Source organism: Symphalangus syndactylus, chromosome 8 (assembly GCF_028878055.3).
Source record: "Symphalangus syndactylus isolate Jambi chromosome 8, NHGRI_mSymSyn1-v2.1_pri, whole genome shotgun sequence".
Classification (NCBI taxonomy): domain Eukaryota; kingdom Metazoa; phylum Chordata; class Mammalia; order Primates; family Hylobatidae; genus Symphalangus; species Symphalangus syndactylus.
Genome location: NC_072430.2, coordinates 71,138,558 through 71,156,529, shown reverse-complemented (window position 1 = coordinate 71,156,529; position 17,972 = coordinate 71,138,558). Strand labels below are relative to the sequence as shown.

General features: G+C 39.3%; 1 long non-coding RNA gene and 1 pseudogene across 1 annotated transcript; one reads left to right on the top strand and one right to left on the bottom strand.

Moving 5' to 3' along the window:
- The first annotated feature begins 672 nt into the window (after positions 1 to 672).
- LOC129487957 (uncharacterized) lies at positions 673 to 8,249 on the top strand. The gene is made up of 4 exons (XR_008659532.1): positions 673 to 784; positions 2,973 to 3,085; positions 4,917 to 4,956; positions 7,772 to 8,249. It is a non-coding gene; the product is annotated as an uncharacterized lncRNA (long non-coding RNA).
- A 3,626-nt stretch (positions 8,250 to 11,875) lies between these two features.
- LOC129488756 (ribosome biogenesis protein BMS1 homolog) lies at positions 11,876 to 17,125 on the bottom strand (annotated as a pseudogene).
- Between the last annotated feature and the right edge of the window lie 847 nt (positions 17,126 to 17,972).

Genomic DNA, 17,972 nt, shown 5'->3' with positions numbered 1-17,972 from the left:
CAGAGGTGGGAGGATCACTTGTGCCAGAGAGGTCATGACTGCAGTGAGCCATGATCATGCCACTGCACTCCAGCCTGAGTGACAGAGTCCCTGTAGTTATCACTTCTGTGTTTCCCTCAAATTTTGTAACTTTTTTTTGAGAGTCTCATTCTCTCACCCAGGCTAGAGCACAGCGGCGTATCAGGGATTGTGAGTCCTCCAACTTAGTTTCTATTTCTCAGGATTCCTTAGACATTCAGGGCCATTTGTGGTTCCATTTCTTAAATTTCTGTGCATCATAAAGTATATAATTAGTCTGCTGGGACTGTTGTTCCTCTGGGACATTTCGATTCTTATATATTTTTAGTAATGATAAAATCAGGGTACTTGGCATATCTGTTCTCTCATACAGGTGTTATTCTTCTTCTGTGAAAACATTGGAATTGCTCCCTGTAGCTTTTTTCAAAAATATAGTATTAACCAGAATCACCGAGCTGTGGTATAGAGCTCAAGAATGTATCTGTCCCAACTAACTGCAGCTTTGTTTCCACAAGCAATCCTCCCATTCCCTCCTTCCCCTCTCCTCAGAAAACCACTACTTATCAAAGGCAAAGTTTTCTGGATTCCATGTAAGTGAGATGAATCTGTGCTTGTTTTTCTATGTCTGGTTTATTTTATTTAACATATTTTCCAGGTTCATCCATATGGCTCCAAATGAAAATTACATTACTTTGTTATGGATGAAGAATATTGCGTTGTGCAGATATACTGCAGTTTCCTCATCCCCTCATCTGTGGATGGACAGGTAGGTTGATTCCATATCTTCTATATTGTGAATACTGTCATGAAACATGGGAAGGCAGGTAACTCCTTAAGGTACCGGTTTCCTTTGCTTTAAATGCATATGCAGTGTGAGGAACATCCCAACTTTTTCACAGTGTATTCACTGATTCACATTAGCATCAATAGTGTATAAGAGTTTCCCTTTCTGTAAGTCTACACTGGCTGCTACCTTCCAAAAATGTTATTGCTGTTTTGGGTAATATTCATTCTCAGTGGAGTTTGATGGTATCTGATATTGGAGTGTGATTCTGACTTACATGTTTGGAGTGATTAGTGATGTGGAAAATCTTTTTTTTTTCACCTATGAATCAGTTTCATGTCCTTTGTAGAAGTGATTGTGCAGGTCCTCTGTATATTTTTAGCTTGTGTATTTTTTTAATATTTCCCCCCTTAGTAGCTTTAGTGCTTGAATATGTTAGATAACAACCCCTTCCAAAATTACGATTTTCCACAATTTTAACCCAATCATCCTTTCCACCAAGGTAAGATGCTTTCTCTTTGGGTTCATTGTTTTCTCCCCCATGCAGAAGCTCTAAAGTGTTGGTCTCACAGTTTTTTATTTGCTTTTGTCAGCAGGGATTTCTGTGTCCAATCAGAGAGAGAAAAAATAGATCACAAAGTCATTGTATGGTGTATAGGTATTTTGCCTGTAAGTGAGACCATGTGGTGTTTGGTTTTCTGTTAGATTGTGTTAGTTTGCTTAGCATAGTGACCTGCAGGTCCATCCTTGCTGCTGGAAAGGGCATGAATTTTTTTAAGCTATGTAGGATGTTGTGGTATCTATGTACAGCACTTTTAAAACATGTAATCAACTGTTAAGGGGGGACATAGGTCGATGTTATTTTCTATTTCCATGTGAATAGCACTTCCAAGAACATACCCATGCCTGTGTCATTTTGAAAGGAGGATTTATGATTCATTTTCCTTTGTGTAGATACCCAGTTATGCGATTGCTATTTGGATGGTAGTTGTTATTTGAGGAACCTCCAAACCACTTCTCATAGTGTGAGAACGTTTTTATTCCCACCAGGAGTGTAGCAGTGTTTGCTTTCCTCCATTGCCTTGCCACCATGTGAATGCTTGGACTTAGGACAAATGGCCATTCTGACCGGTGTGAGATGGTATCTCAGTGTGCGTTTGAGAGTTGCATTTCTCTGATGATGAGTAATGTTGAGGTGTGTGTTCATGTTCTCTACCCATTGTTTGAATGGTTTGTTTTTCTGCCTCTTGATTTTTTTAAGGTCGTGTTAGAGTCTGGCTATCAGACCTTGGTGAGAAGCATAGTTTGGGAACATTTTCTCCCATCCTGTAGCCTGTGTGTTTACTGTGCCAGTGATTTATTTCGCTGTCTGGCAGTATTATTGTTTCTTAGGCCCAGCTTGTCCTTTTGGTTTCTCTTGCTGTTGCTTTTTGTCTAAATGCTTTCCAAAGCCCATATTGAGAAAGATGTGTCCTAGGTTTCCTTGTAGGACTTTTAATAGTTTGAGGTCTTCTGCTGAAATCTTTCATTCACCTTGGGTTAGTTTTTGCATCTAATGAGAGTTAAGGCTCCAGTGTTGTTTATCTGCATGTGGCTAGCCACCTAGCCCAGGGCCCTTCATTGCATAGTGAGCCTTTTGTCCATCTGACCTTTGGTGTTTCAGCATGGCTTTGGAGTTTCAGGGCATTTGTGGTCCCACGGGAATTTTAGCATTGTTTCTTTGTGTTGTTTTTAAGAAACAAAATTGGCCCTGTCCTAAATATGTACAACCAGAGGGTAGAGTGGGACATTTGGTTCCATGCATGCATCGTATGGGGATGAAATCAGGGTATTTAGCATCATTTTTTGCCTTGTAGAGTTTTCATGTCTTTGAGTGAGGAGAGCGAGAACCTTCCTTTCTGGCTCTCTTGAAAACTACCCTTTGGTAAAGTTTTCGCTAATGATCCTACTGAGGAATAGAACAGCAGGTTTCATTCCTCTTATGTAACGTGTCACTTGGTACCTGTTTCCTATGCCCATCGATGCCCAGCCTTCTGTTCCAACCCTGGCAAGCACAATGGTGCTTTGTAGGTCTGTGTGAGATAAAGTTTTCTAGATGCCTCATGAATGAGATGACGCGAGGTTTGTCTTTCTCTGCCTAGTGTGTTTCATTTACCATAATGTTCTCCAGGTTCCACAGTGTTGCCACGGATGACCTGATTTCAGTACCCGTGTCTGGATGAAGAGTATCTGGTTGTGACTGGATACTGCAGTTTCTGGATCTCATCCTCTGTGGGTGGACAGGTAGGTTGATTCCTTATCTTGACTGTTGCGACTAGATCCACTGTCAGCGTGGGAAGGCAGGTATGTCTTCTGTGTACTGATTTCATATGATTGCAGTAGCAGCACAGCTCAGTGAAATGGTAGTTGTAATTTTAGTTTTCTGAGGAACCTCCAGGTGGCCTCTGTAGTGTGCATACTAATTTACTTGTTAACAGATGTGGATAAGAAAGCTCACCTCTCTGGAAATTCACAGCAGCTTCTTTTAAGATACACGAAGGTCTTTGTAATACTCATTCCACCAAGAGAGACACAGTATCTGAGTCTTGTTCTGATTTTCATTTTTGCCATGATTAGTGATGTTAACCAGGTGTTAACAAGCATGCTTGTTTTCAGTTTTATGTGTTATTTGCAGAAAAGCCTCTTTGGTTTCTTTATCCAGTTTTGGTTTGGTAATTAATTTCTGTTTTCTGGTGTTTTTTGCTAGTTAGTAATGTTACTTACACGTTTTCCAAAAAATGCCTCATCAGCTGTGTTTTTCTCCAAACGCTTCTTACCATTCTTTGTATGTTTCTTTCTTTTCATTCATTTATATTTTTCATTCTTTCTTGCCCACAAGCCATGTAGTCTGATGCAGTTTCAGGTGTGTGCAGTGTTCTGGTTTTCCCTTACGTTGGTGACTGATGATGTTAAAGAAATTCACTAGCTTATCAATCTGTTGCCAGTGAGTTTTGGTTGTTGCTTGTTTGCATTCTTTTTTGTCTTCATTTTTTTGTTTTCGTTTTTGCAAACCATGAGCATAGATCCAAGTTGACCCTGGTATCTGCACATATGCTTTCTTCTTAGAGAGTGACTTTATCAAGTTATGGGCATAGGTCTTTCATTCATGTTTAATGAATTGTTGCGAATTTCGCACAATAAGGACCCTGTGTTATTTTGCCTAGGGATATCCAGTTCCCCCAACACTGTATTGGACAGACTCTCCCTTCCCAGGGTGACTTTTGTGGTTCTTTTCAAACATGTGCTTTCTGTTGTGTTGTGAAAGGAAAATATCTTGGTCCCCCAGAATCACTAAGGAAAACTCAGGCTGGAAACTGCTTAGGGCCAACCTGCCTCCCATTCTATTCAAAGTCAACCCTCTGCTCACTGAGATAGATGCATATCTGATTGCCTCCTTTGGAGAAGCTAACCAAAAACTCTAAATAATGCAATTATTTGTGTATCACTTATCCGTGACCTTGAAGCTCCCTCCCTGCTTCCAGTCTTCTTGCCTTTGCTTAAAGTTGTTCCACCTTTCCAGAACGAACCTATGTACTTCTTAACATGTATTGATTGTTGTCTCATGTCTCCCTAAAATGTATAAAACCAAGCTGTGCCCTGACCACCTTGGGCACATGTTTTCATGACTTTCTGAGGCTTTGTCATGAGTGTGTCCTCAACCTTGGCAAAATAAACTTTCTAAATTAACTGAGACCTGTTTCAGATTTTCTGGGTTCACCTTTTGGTAACCACAGGGGGATTCTGAGTGGAGATGCCCCGACCTTTGGCAAATCTCCTGTCAGTGCTTGGGACCAGTGTGAGCCCACTTTATGACCCAAACCAATAGGACAATTTGCTGAGGTCTGAGAGCACCCCCCTCCAGAGAATCCCTCATCTCCAAAACTTTGGTCAAGATCTAAAGTTTATTTTGCTGTACAACTCCTCTTTTTTTTTTTTTTTTTAGAGATTTACTTGTGTCCAACAAGACAAGTTTTCATACCTCCATGATGTTGGAAGGCAGGTAATTACTTTATGGAGTTTGAGCTCACTTCTTCTAATAGGCAAATTTGTTTTGTTTGTTTGTTTCTGCTTCTAGGATAGTAGAGAGCAGTTTGCAGCCTGAGACCCATCACTAGGTAAGAAACTAGTTTTGGATTCTGTCTTGCAAATTTCTTTTAAAGAATAAAGTTAACATTTAACAACCAGCTGGTGTTAATTTCTGCTTACACTTAGAGTGCTCCGAAATCATATGATTTGTGTGACCATTGTTAGTTTAGCAGCATTTTGTCCTCGCTGAAATATGGTAATAAGATTAAGAGGTTTGTTTAAAGGAGCACAATTGTGTAAAAGTCAGCTTAATTAAAAGGGTAACATCCAGATGTGTGTGCATGTGTGTGTGTTTGTATTTGGAAGACCTTCATGTTTTTGGTTTTTTTGTTTTGACTCTCCTAAGACCTTGTCTTTTTGCTGTTGTTGAGCAAATGTGTGTTTTTTTTTTTGTCTTTTTTTTCTCAGTTGACTGGATTCTGTTTTCACCTGATTTTTCTTGACTAAAGTAGTTATTGCAACAGAGGCTACTCTTGGGTTTTTAAGAAGAGTGTAGTTTAATTTTATGTTTAATTTGGCTCGAAGAAAAATATTAGTGTCTCCCTCTAGCAGCACGAGACTCTTTCTGTGCTTTATGAAGTAGATTTTGCTATTTGATTTTCACCTGAGGTGTTTCCCTTAACGTTCAAAATTAAGGCTGTTTAGTTGACAACTGCCTAAGGTTGTGAAACAAGTTATCAAGAATCTGAAAGTCTAAGAGAGAAAAAAAGGGGGAAGTCTTTAAATCTATAGAATGTACTGTGACAGCCCAATGCGTTCACCTTGCCCTCTGCCTAGAGAGAACCAATTTATCAAGATAGAGGAATTGCAGTGGAGAAGGAGTAACTCACGCAGAGCCAGCTGTGTGACAGACCAAAGTTTATTACTCAAATCGGTCTCCCCAAGCATTCGGGGATATCAGAGTTTTTAAAGATATTTGGTGGGTAGGGGCTTGGGAAGTGGGGAGTGCTGATTAGTCAGGTTGGAGATGGAATCATAGGGGGTTGAAATGAGGTTTTCTTGCTGTCTTCTATTCATGGGTATGACGGCACAACTGGTTGGGCCAGATTACCGTCCTGGGCAGGGTCTGCAACACATACCAAGCCCTGATCTTAGGTTTTACAGTAGTGATGTGATGTTATCTGCAGGAGCAGTTTGGGGAGGTTCAGACTTTCAGAGCCAGAGACTGCATGACCTCTAAACTGTACATTCTAATCTTGCAGCTAATATGTTAGTCCTGCAAAGGCAGACTGCTCCCCAGGCAAGAAGGGATTCTTTTCAGGAAAGGGCTGTTATCAGTCTGCTTTCAGAGTCAAACCATGAACTAAATTCCTTCCCAAAGTTAGTTGAGCTTACGCCAAGGAAGGAACAAGGACAGCTTAAGGGTTAGAAGCAAGATAGTTGGTTAGGTCTGATTTCTTTCACTGTCATAATTTCCTTAGTTACAGTTTTGCAAAGGTGGTTTCAGTACTTCCATAGATATGCCTGATAGATTTTTAGATGTATTTATGTATTGTGTACAGAATGTTAAACTACTAACAATATATGAAAGCTCTAATTAATTGGCTTAAAGAAAAATAAAAACACTTAAGTTAGATACTAAGAAAGACTTGTCAAATCCTTTTTCAACTTTATGTAACTTAAGCAAAATCTTTAATAAGCTAGCTTTAAAATTATTGGCAAAATAATATTAGAAATGTCTTAAAAATTGGAAGCATACATTTTTGTTTACCTTTAGTTATCAACAAATTTCATATATATTCCTGCCAAATACTATAAGGTGTCAAAATTTGGCATTGGGGTTTCAAAAGCATAAACCCAGCCCAAAACAGAATGATCTTTACTTGTGTAATTTTTAATAAGTAAGACATTGATAAGAGTTTAATAAAAACAGCTGCATGTTGAATTTAGTAAGATTACCAGCACTTCTAATCCTGTGGCGTTTGGCAGTCTAGTCCACAGACAATAAGGAAAGGACTGTGAGTGCCTTTGTTTCAAAGCTAAACTATAAACCAGTTTCCTCCCAGTGTCAGTTCGGCCTATGTGGAGGAATGAACAAGGACGGTTTGGAGGTTATGAGCAAGATGGAGCCAATTAGGCCAAATCTTTTTTCACTGTCCCAGTTATAATTTTGCAATGGCAGTTTCATAACTTTAAATCATGGCTATCACAGATTTCATAAATAATCTAGGTAAACAATTAAAATAGGTAAATGTAATGGGATAAATACTTGTAGAAAAACTGGTCATAATTTAGAATATAAAGTTAAGTTAAATAATAGATATTTTGTTATTTGGGTATTTTCCAATAAACATATATTGTAGGAAAACATTCTTGCCAAAAAAGTCTTTTTTTCTAAAAGAAAAAAAAAGATGAACAAGTTTTGTCTAATTCAAAGCTTATTTAAAGTCATGTATAAAACAAGGTAAAAGGAACCAGGAAATAAAAAAATGTAAAGAAAATTGTAAAGAGGTAGTTTTTGAGGTAAAAAGATCTTAAAGAGAAATACTATTATATAAGAAAGAATCCTGTATAGTAAGTTTAGTCCTAAAATAAAATAACTGGTTGTTTAAAAAGAAGGGATGTTCAGAACAAATCAGAAAGTCTGACCATGTCATGAACAGTGTAAGTCACAATAAGGATTTACATATTTAAAAAATCCAAAAACTTTTATATAATAAAGTTGTCATATTAAGTTTTGGTTTACTTAGGAAAAAAACTGAGATTTTTTAAAATCGAGGTTATTACATCCATGTATCTTCCTGTATATGCTTTCAAAATCCTTGCAACATTGAGTTACAGGGCTTTTTAACTCCTATGTCTAAAAACGAAAACCAAGTCCTGCTCAACCTTAAACACCCACAGCAATTAAAGCCTCATCTTCAGGCCTGATAGAAGACGCCAATTTAAATAAACTGCTGCATTCCTGAGACACAGGGCGGCAAGAAATGAAAGCTATTCAACTCCTCAAGACCCAGGGACTATTGTAAAACAGGTGGGAGCATAAGATTGTAAGGGCCGATTTTGAAAGATAAAGTTGGTTCAGTTTCTCTATACATTAATTATTAATGTCAAAGGCACACTGATGCAAAACCAGTAAATGGACGCCTGTGTCAGATTAACAAGGTTTTCTTGAAGCATTTACCAGCTCCTTAGTACAGGTTATAAAAGGCTTATGGAAGTTATATTTTATAATCAAGATTACATTTTATAGATTGTTTAGAAAATTTTTAAAAACAAATGTAATTGGCTTCATGCTGTTTTTATTAGGGCTTCTTGTTTAGAAAATTAAGTCTCCTGTCTCAAAGGATGAAGGTTTTCACTTAAAAAAAATCCTTGAATTATCACTTTGGTTAAATAAATGACTTTACAATGACCTGTAGTCCTATTTTTTAATATCAAGTGTTTTAAACATTTTATATTTGACAAACTTTCCAAAATCAAATTTATATATTATGTCTTTTTCTATCCTAAATAGAACATTAGTTTCTCTAAAGTCTAAAAATGACATAATTTGGCTTATCTGGTATAAAATTTATACAGGAAGTATTGTCAAATATGAAATGGTGTTTGGCTTTCTTTCATATCCATTTGTATAAATATGTTATTGGTATGTGTTCCAAAATGATGGGAAACTCCTGTAATTCTGATATAACTTAGTGTACATTATTCATAATAATCATAATTGTTATGTTAAAATTATCGTGTGCCATGGAGGTAACAAATTCACTTGTCAATTGTATCTTTTAACTACAGCTGCCTTTACTTTTTTTTTTCATCCACAGGCAGTTGTTTTGTCTTGTTTCAAACCCTCTTTATAAGGTGGGTTTATAATCAGCTGTAGGACTCTTAACAGGTGCACTTAAATTCAGGTTTTCTGATAATTTTGGAAATTGTTACATTGGAATAAAGCAAAAAATTTTGGAACTCTCATGGAGAGCTGACTATCAAACAGAACAGGAGCTAATTGAAATAACTGAACCAATAGAAAACTGAAGTAATCTTTTTGCCTTTTTGCTTAAAACATTGCTGATACTTTGTTTAGTTTTTCAGAGTTAAGAAAACTTTAAGTTAGTTGCAGCTTTTAACAATAAAGTATATTCCTGTGAACAAAATTTGGAGCATATTTGTTTTTCTCTACCTAATTTCTCCAGAATTTGGAAACGGGGGGTATTCTTAATTTATGGCAATGTAGTTATTTGTGTAAGTGCAATAAAAATCTGTTTTATTTTGCAATAGGACACAGTTGGAGAATTTGGTTATTTTATCAAGAGTTTGACTGAAATGGTGTGCTTTCCTTTAAGGAATCAAACCTGACTTACAGAAGCCAATGAAGCCAATAAAGCCCTTGGAAAAACTGGCGTCATATTTTGTCTACACAGTCCTTGTACAGGGTTTCTGACCTGTGGTAAATAAAGAATGTCACTTTCTGACAGGTGCAGAAGCCCCAGGTTTATCTTGGAACCTCAAGAGGAGAGGAAATTCACTGAAATCATAGGTATTTGATGGCAGAAATCCATGGCTGGGCTTGGCTTTAAAAAAGTCTTGTTTAAGATTCCTTCCATGGAACAAAGTTCCATCAAAGCCAATTTAAAAGCCTGTGTAAAAAATAATTATTGTTGCACTGTATGCAAATAATTAGGCCAAGAATAATAAAGCTAATCCATTCTAACATGATTTATCTTTAGTAAAAATGGAAAACTGGAGAGAGAAAAAATTATGTTTCAAAACTACAGTAGACCTGTTTTTAGGTTCTAGTCTTGCCTGATGTTTTTTCAATTTTTATTATTTTCTACAGTTGGCACCAAATTCTAATTTTTCTTGGCCACAAGTCTTTAATGTTTTCCATTTTTTTTTCAATTATTCCTAACATGGAGTCACTGAAAACTAAGCTGTGCTTTCTTAAAACCTTGTGAACTGAAGCCAGACAACTTAAGCTTCAGAAGAAAATAACAACAACCTGCTTACATACATAAGCCACTTTCATACCTGCCTACTGAGGTGTGGACTGCAGAGTAATGTGGCTTACATTGATTTTTCCAGGATTGTTCTTTTGTTGTTGTTGTTGTTTTCTCCCTTCCTCCCCCCTATTTTAACTTCACAGAATGTGAGTCTTCACAACCTGCTAAAAATGAGGTTTTGGGACCTACCTATCTAGGAATAAACCCTCCTAGCCATGAGAGATCAGATGAAACCCGAGACCAGAGACTCATTTTCTTGTAAAATGCTTTTTCCAAACAGTTTTTTTAAAAAGAAAAGGGGGGAAATGTGAAAGGAAAATATCTTGGGCCCCTAAAATCACTAAGGAAAACTCAGGCTGGAAACTGCTTAGGGCCAACCTGCCTCCCATTCTATTCAAAGTCACCCCTCTGCTCTCTGATTGGAGATGAATCAGAAACTCAGAAGAATGTAACCGTTTGTGTATCAGTGATCTGTGACCTGGAAGCTCCCTCCCTGCTTCCAGTCCTCCTGCATTTGCTTCAAGTTGTCACACCTTTGTAGACCAAAGCAATGTACTTCTTACATATATTGATTGATGTCTCATGTCTCCCTAAAATGTATAAAACCAAGCTGTGCCCTGACCACCTTGGGCACGTCATCATGACCCTGAGGCTGTGTCACGAGTGTGTTCTCAACCTTGGCAAAATAAACTTTCTAAATTAACTGAGACCTTCATTAGAGTTTGCTGCTGGACACCCTCATGGTGTTCGTTGGCCTATGTTTCTCTGTTAATGCCTATCACGAATTGCTTGGGTAACTAAAGCTTTGGGAAGTAATTTAAAGTGGAAGAGTGTGATTGCACTCCACCGACTTTGTGTAGGAACTGTTTTGGGAATGCGGGGCACTTCATTGTCCCACGGGATTTTTAGTAGTGTGTTGTGATCCTATTTGGAAAACAAAAATACCACATCGTCTATGTTTTTATTTAAAGGGTGCAACGGTCCTTTTTACATGAATCAATGAAACTGCAGCACCTTAAAATTGTATTACAAAGCTATAGTAATCAAAACAGTATGATACTGGCATAAAAACAAGAAACATAAACCAATGGAATGGAACAGAGACCTTTGAAATAAATCCAACCATATACTGTCAACTAATTTTTGACAAGGGCAAACAGGACAGCACAATGGAAAGAAAAAGTCTCTTTAATAACAGTTCTGGGAAAACTGGATTTTCACATGCAAAAGAATAAAAATGGACCCTGATCATACCATACACAAAATCATCTCAAAACAGATACAAAACCCAAGACCCAAATAAGACCTCAAACCTTAAAACTCCTAGAAGAGAACACAGGGGGAAAGCCTCTTGACATTGGCCTTAGCGATTATTTTTTGAATATCACACCACAAGCCAGGCTACAAATGGAAACATAAACAAGGAGGAGTGCATCAAACTAAAAAGCTTCTGCACAGCAAAGGAAACAACCAATAAAATGAAAAGAGAACCTACAGACTGGAAGAAATATTTGCAGATCACATATCTGATAAAGTGTTAATATCCAAAAATCAGTAAAGAACTCTTTTAATAACAGAAAAACAACCCAGTTGAAAAATGGGCCAAATAGAAAATGACCAATAGCAAACGGGGAGATGTACATTTAAAAAATACAAAGTAGCAGACATATAGGATGATCAAGTTAGAGATCTGATGTACATCATGAGGGCTATAGTTAATAAAAACGTATTGTCTTTGGGATTTTTGTTAAATAAGTAGATTTTAGCTGTTCCTGTCACACACAAAAAATGTAACTGTGAGACAGTAGATATGTTAATTTGCTTCACTATAGTAACCAGTTTACTGTCTATATGTATCCTTAAGGTCATGTGGTCAACCTCAAATATATAAAATAAAATTTAAAGAAGAAAAGTTTGTCTTCAATCCAGAAAGAACCACTATTACCATTTTTTCATATTCCATTCCAAAAATATTCCATGAATATACACTTGTTCAATCAAATTTAATGTTAGACTTTATACTTGAACATTCAAAACACTTAAGAAATTATAGAAAGTGTCTGTGTGACTCCCTGTCTGCAGAGCACAGGCTGCATCTCCACTAACACACACACCACCAGTACTTTATACAGAGTCCTTGTTCACCTTTAGTCTGATGCTGTGGGTGAGCCTGAGTTGTCCTGTGGTCTGCATTCCTGACCAGGTGTCTTTCTCACCCACTGGTTTCAACAAAGATGTTACTGGGTTATAGAAGGCTGGGATGGAAACAGGATACCAAGTTCACATGAAGACAGTATCTGAAAAGAGAGGTAATTTACTTTAACATTTTCAAAAGATTTGTATCCATATTGCGAAGAAACAAAGAACAAAACCTTCACTCCAAACTTCTCTACCTGGTTGCAAAGTATTTGAAGGGAAAGCTCACTAAGGAAGCTAGTCTCATAGATCCCAGAACTGTTACTGGGTGTGGCCAGGGGGCTGCAGACACAAGGCGAATGGGCACACCACATAAGACTGGGAGATCTAAGGCTGGAGCTGCTCAACTCTCTAGAGACCTGACTCCAGCCTCTCTCCACACTGGCTAGAAGTCAAGCATGAATGGTAACACTGTCCTGAACACTACTCAAGACACTCACTGCTCAGCAGCAGCTTATACTCAAAGCTGGCCTGGAAGGCTCCTTCTGGAGCCCAGAGCGCTTTCTTGATCTGCTGCCTTATCTCGCTGACAGTTTGAATCACAGCACCTTCAAATTTGGCCACTTCCAAGGTAGAATTAAACATTCCCTACGGGTATAGCAAGATAAACACACACACACAAAATCATATATGCTTTACTTCTTACCCCAAACATACATCCTTGGTTAAAGAACAAAAAGAACTCACTGAAAGGTGATAAAATAATCAAAATGTATTTGCCCCTGAAAGTGGAATTACTACCACAAAAAGAATATAACTCTTTCATTTTTCCCAAAATAATCGTGGGTTCATGGGCATGCTCATCACTGCTGTCTGTGTGGAAGAGAAGATTGAAGAGGGATTTACTGGACTGCACTGGCCTAGGCAGCCTTTGCTGGCATCTCTCAGCCTAGACTGCAGCCCAGATCTTTTATTCAGGTGCATGCACTTAGAACACGCAAACAGCAAGATAAAGGCTGGTGGTATTATTACATTATATTGCAAGAACACTTAATGATTTTACTATGTGTTTTTAATAGAAACATCCCCACTAATGAAATTGTCAATAAATACTGCTCAAACCACCTTCCCCAAATACTGAAAAACAGTACATCCATTTTTCTACCCTTGCCAAGTTGTCTGCAAATGCTTTATTTTTCTACTGAATGGTTAGACAAACTTGTGATTTTTTCCCTTATCACAAATCAAAAAAGTAGGAAACAAAACCTAGTGGATAAAATGACATATATATATTTTTTTTCTTGAGACGGAGTCTTGCTCTGTCGCCAGGCTGGAGTGCAGTGGCGCGATCTTGGCTCACTGCAACCTCCACCTCCCAGGTTCGAGAGATTCTCCTGCCTCAGCTTCCCAAGTAGCTGGGACTACAGGCGCACACCACCACGTCCAGCTAATTTTTTTGTATTTTAGACGGAGTTTCAGCGTGTTGGCCAGGATGGTCTTGATCTCCTGACCTCATGATCTGCCTGCCTTGGCCTCCCAAAGTACTGGGATTACAGACATGAGCCACAGTGCCCAGCCCCAAAATGACATATTTTCAATATGAGTTTCTGTAGCAGTCTCACATAGGTAGTCATGAATAACAGCCTCAATTCCTAAATAGCTCTGTTTTACTACTGCTTTTTTGGGCATATTTAAGCAACACAACATAAGGGAGCAAACAAAACATGAAGTTTATAAAAGATTTCAAATACTTGTGTAAAAACATGAGGCCTATATCCTAGAAGTATTTCATTCCTTTTCTCAAACAATATGGGCATTCATAAATATGAGAAGATACAGATATGCAAACCTTAAAAAATGAAGTGTTGTTGAAAATTTTATATGGAAAACCAGTTAGCTTTAATTTCTTGACAATTTTTATGGGTTTATCCAGATCAAGGACAATTCCTGTGGCAGCTATCCAAAAATCAGGCTAACAGAAACCCCAGAATTTGAAAATAGGAATAATATCAGTAAGAGAAAAACTTCAATTCTATGTGACATAATAAATTACCGAAGTGAATTTCACTTATAATTAGCTAAGAAAAACAAAGACCATCTGAACTTGCAACCCAGTGGTTTGACAAAAGCAATCCAAAACTTTAAAGTTGGTAAGCCAAACTAACAAGAGTGACTTGAGGCCAGATGTGGTGGTTCATGCCTGTAATCCTGGCTCTTTGGGAGGCCAAGGTGGGCAGATCACCTGAGGTCAGGAGTTCGAGACAAGCCTGGCCAACATGGCAAAACCCTGTCTCTACTGAAAATACAAAAATTAGCTTGGCATGGTGGTGCACACCTGTACAGTCCCAGCTACTCAGGAGGCTGAGACAGGAGAACTGCTTGAACCCAGGAGGTGGAGGTTGCAGTGAGCCAAGATTGCGCCACTGCACTCCAGCCTGGATGACAGAGGGAGACCTTGTCTAAAAGAAAAAAAAAAAAAAAAAACAGGGAGTGTTGAGTACTTTCCTGAGAGTGATTTCAGAGGAACATAATTTGACTATAATGATCTATTTGGAACGAAATGGAAAAGAAAAAGTTGCAATGTTTAGGAAATTAGAATTTGAACCTCCAGGGCAGATTCCATCTGCTCATTATTCTGGTTTCTTCTTTGTTAAATGGGACCAATAAACCCTGCCCTGTCTGACTGGTCAAATGAAAATGTAGTGAACAAACTGCTACCCCAGCATGGCTGCAGGGGGTCGCATGTCTGGCTAGTCTCCGATGGCTCCTCACAACCTCATATAGTGGTTAGCACATGGTGAGCACTGCTTAAGTACTTGCTTAGATAAATATATCCAAAAGATGCACAAAAATAGGAAATGTCTTCAGTACCATTGTAATTCTTCCACTTCCCCTCCTCTACTCCCACACCCTACTGAAAAGGATGTAGGAAGATTAAAAGCAAAGGGAAATTTATATTACTAAAAATGAGTAACTTTCAACTTAAAGTCTCATGTATGTAATAACCCACATTCAGGATATATTTCTCAAGCCAATCTGTAAAAGAAATCATCCAAGATAGTTACCATTATGCCACTGATAGTCTATTGCCAATACACCAGTTCCCTGTGAAGTGATAGGGCCTTAAAGGAAAAGGAAAAAAAGAAATATAGCAAACCACAAATTTTAGATTCTAGTTTTACATAATGGATAGGGACATTTACATTTGGATATAGATTTACTCCAAACCACCTCCCTGCTCCCAGAAAAGAGAAAAATGTTAGGAATGGAATTTTATGAAAGGAAGAGCACAAAGCTATAATGATGCAGCCTGTAAGGCTTAGTATCAGCAATAAGCAAGTTATTGTAATCATATTTTACCCCAAAAGGCTGCTCTGCAATGCATGTGCTATGGGGTTTACTTTAGAAGCCTTTGTCTTCCATTGTGGTCTTTGATATAATAGAGCGGGATGGTCTGAAACCTCCTCCACCCTACAGAAAATATGATTGGATCTTGGGGCTTGAGGATTTTCTTATACCAGCGATGTTTCTTCAGATGCATCTGATGGGACAAGAGGGTAAGATGATTGATGGAGGGGAAATCCACAGAGCCTCAGGCACCAAATACACAGCAAAGGGACCCACCTGCACGTGTCCAACATTGCCTTCACTGTTGCCCAAGCCACCCAGGATAATGGGGTAATGGGGGTCAAAGATATGCACAGATTCACAGAGAACATTTTCAATCTCAATGGGGACATACATCCCAGATGGAAAACCCTCATTCTGAACTCTAGCTTGATCATCTTGATCTTCAAATTCTGCACGATTCAGCTATACATGACAGGAAAAAACCCATATGCCGTTATCTGTAATCAACATAAGATTAATATGAACAAATGAGCAATTTCTAAGTAAAGGAACTGTGGACAGAATTATGTAGGCTTTATCCTATTAAAAATACTACACATTTAGCCGGGCACGGTGGCTCATGCCTGTAATCCCAGCACTTTGGGAGGCTGAGGCAGGTGGCTCACTTGAGGTCAGGAGTTCGAAACCAGCATGGCCAACATGGTGAAACCCCATCTCTACTAAAAATACAAAAATTAGCTGCGTGTGGTGGCGCGTGCCTGTGGTTCCAGCTACTCAGGAGGCAGAGGTGAGAGAATCACTTGAACCCAGGAGACGGAGGTTGCAGTGAGTCGAGATCGTGCCACTGCACTCCAGCCTGGGCAATAGAGCAAGACTCCATCTCAAACAACAGCAACAAAAAAACCCTACACATTTTACCTCTACAGTCTGCTCAGAATATGTCCCAACCGTTTTCTTCTCTGCTGCTCCAAGGGACAGCAAATGTAGATTACTCTGTGGAGCCCTGTGTGCCCAAACACTGGAAACGTCCCCAGTCCACACCTTTTTTTCCTTCCTCTCCAAACAATTCTGTCACACTTTTCCCGTCTGTAAACACCCAACACCTCCCTCACCTTCACTCAGTTGATTTCTGTTTCCTGATTCACTCCCAAACCGAAAGAACCTTCACAGTCAACCCTCTACCTGGGTTTCTTCCCTTATCCAGCCTTATCAGAGCTCTGACCTGGCCCATAGGGGAGCTATGTGTGGCTATTTAAATTAAAATTAATTACAATTACGTAGTATTTAAAATGCAGTTCCTCAATCACACTGGCCACATTGGAAGTGGTCCATATCAACCTGCTGCCAGGGTTACAGTATTGGGAAGTACAGACGTGCATCTCCATGATCACAGAAAGTTCTGTGGGCAGCTCAGGCACAGATGATTTGTCAATGTCTGCTCAGGGCCACACATCACTTGCTCAGTAGACAGCATCCACTCTTCCTGGACTTTATTCCAACAGCTTTTCTGTTACTTCTCTTATCTCAAAACCTTTTGATTCCACTTCTTCCACCAACAATTGCTCCATTTCTGTGCTGCTCTCTGCAGCAAAATCCCACAAAAGTTTTCTGCAGTCACAGCCTCCAGTTCCCCTGCTCCAGTTCTCCTACATCCATGAAAATCGGTGCTCGCCAAGATCACTGAAGGCCTCCGCACCCCTCCTCCAGTGATCAACTCTGCCTTCACCATAGTTAACATGGCAGTGGGATCTGAACAACATGTCACCTCCATGTACAGCTGGCCTCCCACGTGCCTGCATGCTCACACTGCTTCTCCCTCCTGGGCACTGCTGAGGCCTCATGGCTGCAGTCACCCCCTCTCACCCACACCAGTCCTGCTCCTCTGGCTCACTCTGCAGTCACTCCCCGGCCACCTCACAGCTTGAAGTGGCATCTACATGCTGAGGGCTGTACATCTAAGTCCCTGGCCAGACACCTGACACTCCACTTGTCTGCATGACACCCAGCTGACCCAAACATCATCTTCCCAAAGCTGCATCCGCAGAGGGTTTCCTATCTAATAAAACAACCCATCCTTCCAGGAACTTCCAGTCGCCATCCTCATTTCCTCTTACACACTCCACATTCAGTCTACCAGGAAATCCTACTGACCCAGCTTGCAAATAAAGTCTGGCAGTCATCTCTACTGCCAGCCCTCTGGTTTGTGCCACCCAACTGATCTCTTGGCAGAGTGATCTGATGAACTGAACATCTTTCCTCTGCTCAAAACCCTCCAAGGACTCCCATTTCAGAGTGTAAAATTCAGTCTTTTCCAATGGCCCACAAGGCTCTAGGTAACTTTAAATTGTAAATGCTGTGAGCCAGGTGTGGTAGCATGCACCTGTAGTCTCAACTACTCAGGAGCCTGAGGCAGGAGGATGGTTTCAACACAGGAGATCGAGGCTGCTGTGAGCTATGATCGTACTACTGCACTCCAGCCTGGGTGACAGCAGGTTCCTGTTTCCAAACAACAACAAGAAAACAAAACAAAACAAAAAAAAATGAATAGAATAGTGACAATAAAAATGGAGAAAAAGTAGGCTGACTCAGGAAATGCTTAGAAAGTACAGCCATACCTC